General features: G+C 38.9%; 1 protein-coding gene across 3 annotated transcripts in view; it reads left to right on the forward strand.

Annotated features, from left to right (window-relative positions):
* The first annotated feature begins 2,203 nt into the window (after nucleotides 1-2,203).
* LOC106939460 (stonustoxin subunit beta-like) overlaps nucleotides 2,204-3,643 on the forward strand; it is a 16,110-nt gene continuing 14,670 nt past the window's right edge. For all 3 annotated transcript variants that reach the window (XM_015021851.1, XM_015021853.1, XM_015021852.1), the window contains exon 1: nucleotides 2,204-2,306. The gene's annotated coding sequence lies outside the window, so the exon portion shown is untranslated. The remainder of the gene's footprint in view (nucleotides 2,307-3,643) is intronic.

Consider the following 3,643-nt stretch of genomic DNA (forward strand, 5'->3'; position numbering starts at 1 on the left):
CATAACTGGTGGGACATAAAGTGTTAATGTACTTAAGTACATTAAGTACATTTTTCACGTATCTGTACTGTTACCCTAACCCACTCCTTCCCTCCTCACCCCTTCCTCTTATCCATGGAGCTGTGGAGCTGAGCGCTCCTAAAGACATCATGCCTTGATAACATCTTATCGGACTCTGCCAGGGGCTCTGTAACATTTTTTGTGGCCCTGTGATGTCACCGCCTTCACTCATGTCTCTGTTTTGCCCCTTTGTTTTGTCTGAATGTTGCCATTTGCCCTAATGTGTCCTTATCTCTTTTTTGTTTTCGAAACGGTGGAGTACTCCCTATTTAATCCAGAAAAGGAATATTTTAGATTATCATTAATATCAGAAACTGTAGAGTTTCATCATTTAAAAATGGTAGATACTTAGCAACCCTGAACAGGAGCACTTAGTTTACATACTATAGAACATTAGATTAGTTTTATTTCCTCTTTTTTTCTTTCCTTTGGTTTGTTATTTTGTTTGTATTTCCTTTTAACTCATGTAAAGCACTTTGAATTACCTTGTTGCTGAAAATATGCTATATAAATAAAATTACCTTACTTCAGTAGATTTAATCGTGGGCACATTCAACTTTTACTCAACTACATTTTACAGTAATTATCCATACTTTCTACTTCACTACATTCCTATAAAGCTTTGCGTAACATGTTACATTCAAGTTACATCTCACTTTTTTTTATTTGTTTGTTAGTTTGAACATATTTCGCTCCAGAATTTGTCTGACTTCTAGGTAGTTTTAGTTGGGCTCTCCCTGTCCTTCCTGGATGATCCGTCCTGCTGTGTCTTTGTTAATGTCAAATGTACCTTACTCAAAGTAATATTTGTTGTGAATGACGTCAAATTTTGCGTTGCGCTACAACAAACTGCAAACATTGAAACCAATATGGACAGGACAGCACAATAAACTCGAAAACAGCCATGAACGAATGTGTCCATAAAGGTGAACAGTACAGATAAATGCCAATATAATCATTGAGGTAAGTGTCACAAATCTATGCAGCAGCCATCTGAGTTGTGGAGCCGGAGAGTTATGCGATGCACTTACAGCAAATGCAGGGCAGTAATACAGAACCTGGAGGTCGTCTGTCAATGACAAAAAAAGTTGCCTGTGTAAAGATGGCTTTATTAAAAAACCTGACAAAGTTGTATTTAGAGTTCTCCCGACAATAGTGGAAAAGACAAAAAATACACAAAAATTACTAAGGTTTTCTTTTTACATCCATCCATCCATTTTTTTCCGCTTATCCGGGGTCGGGTCACGGGGGCAGCAGCTTCAGTAAAGAGGCCCAGACTTCCCTCTCCCAGCCACTTCTTCCAGCTCCTCCAGGAACCCCAAGGCGTTCCCGAGAGACATCGTCCCTCCAGCGTGTCCTGGGTCTTCCCTCCTCCCAAAGGGACGTACCCTTATCTCAGTTGTAACAATTTTCATCATCATTGATCTCCCTTGATACAGATCCGTCTGCCTTTCCCTTGATACGACTACTGGAGATTCCGATACATTCAGAAAGTACTTTTACTTTTAATACTTTAAGTATTGTTACGACTGGCTCAAGGTCATAACAAAATGGGAGACCATGCAGGGGTTAAAGTGTAGAAAAATTAATATTTATTAACGAAAACAGTGGATTGTGGATATCAGCATCAGTGGTGTAATGCAAATGCTTGGATGTGTTGTATGAGTGCATATGGAAGTGTTGAAGTGCAAAAACAGACAAACGCAGATGTGCAAAAAGGAGGGGAGCTGAGGCCTGGCAACAAACACCACACCCATACCCAGAAGGCAGAGACAGCCAGGTTCAAATACTCTGCGCTCCACTCAACCCGATCAGCAGCACCTGTAAAGGGGAGGAGCACAAAGACAGACAACAAGACACTTGCAGTCCAGGCCCAGGGCCGTAACAGTATTTTTAAAAGCCAGTGCTTTCTTGCTTTTACTTAAGCAAAAATGTTAATGTTGTACTTTTACTAGAATATATTTTGTGTATTTATTTGTACTTTTACTTACTTACATTGTTTGAGTACTTTCTCCACCACTGATCTAAGTGAAGGATGATGAATTATGTATTTGCAAGGAATACTCTGATTGGATGAAAATGATCTGCATGTGATTGGCTGATAGTGTTTTTAACTATGCTCATAAGTGCATATAAGCACAGAGAGCTGAACTCCACCACATACTGTGAAGACTTCAAGAGGATCCAGACCTGCAGAACAAAAGCCATTTCACTTTCACTAAGTTTTGCAATCAACAAAAAACACGGTAAGAACAAAATATTTCAAAATAATAAGAGATAGTGTAGAAAAAGAGTTGAGAAGAGTTGAGCTGGTTTGAGATTCATAACTATATGAATCTAGTATCACATTATACAATTTACATGTTTCAGGTTTCTTTCAGAAAGAAGTTTGATGAAAGTGTATATGACACATTAAGTGGAATGATGTTTATTTTCTGTTCAGTTCCAAACTTTTTTCTGAAACTCATAAAATCCTTAAGGCAACATATAGCTAAAGATAGAAGATAAAATATATTTTAGTTTTGGCAATTACGTCTGCTATTCATGGGAGAAATTAATAAACCAAGCGAAGACTTATTCATTCAGCTAAATAAGTGCAATGTTCCTGTTGATTGGATTTCCAGTTTATAAAGAACCAGTCAACAACGAGTGAGGAAAAAAAATAAAGCAGGAGCAAAGAGAGAAAAAAACAACTTTTTCCAAGTACCAAATGCCTTGAGGTATTTCTGTTTTTAAACAGAAATTCACACTGCTTCTGGAACTAGCTCACATCTCACAGCCATCAATAAAGTTATACTGAACTCTTAATGATAGACTTATCTATTTTTATTTTCTGTGAAAGCATAACTGTGACCACAGTGTGAGCTGTTGTCCTGGTTATTGCCATATTCCAAGCCTACAAGCAGATGGCGTTTTCCCAGTTTTATGTTTTCCAAGGAACTTACAGCAGCATGGTGATAGATGCTAAAATAGAAAGACATCAACAATGGTGTTAGAGATGCAGGGAAAGTAAAAACGGTCACAGCTACTTTTTAATTTTTCTTGGAAACTGCAGTTACACTGCTGAATTTTGAGAATTGCATGAGTGAAGGTTTAAACACCTCTGAATGACTGCCAATGGAGATTCAATAATTGCTCAAACATTCATAAAAGAATCAAAGCAATACTCTAGATATGGTTTAGATCAGTGGTCCCCAACCCGCGGCCCAGTACCAACTGGTCCGTGGACCAATCGGTACCGGGCCGCGCAACAAATATTTAATTTCCGTTTTATGCATTTGAGTCTGGAGGATCTTTTATTTTGAAAATCCTTTACCAGGATTCTCTCGCCAACTCTGAGCCCACAAGCAGCAAAATGAGTAAGAAACAGATCAGATGTCTAAAGTTTCTCTGCAAAGGGGAAAAGGCCCAGAAGAGACAGGAGGATGGATTTATCCCGGACCGGTAGGTGAGTCAAACATTACAAGCCTCTCTGAGTAACATGGCGACCGGCTGCTAATGAGGCAATGAAGCTTCAACCTGCTTCACCACGTAGAAACCAGGGATATGTAAACGTTACCATAGCGACCAGAGTCAGAGCGTT

This window comes from Poecilia latipinna, unplaced genomic scaffold, assembly GCF_001443285.1.
Source record: "Poecilia latipinna isolate Pla-1442-1.1 unplaced genomic scaffold, P_latipinna-1.0 Scaffold2881, whole genome shotgun sequence".
Lineage (NCBI taxonomy): Eukaryota > Metazoa > Chordata > Actinopteri > Cyprinodontiformes > Poeciliidae > Poecilia > Poecilia latipinna.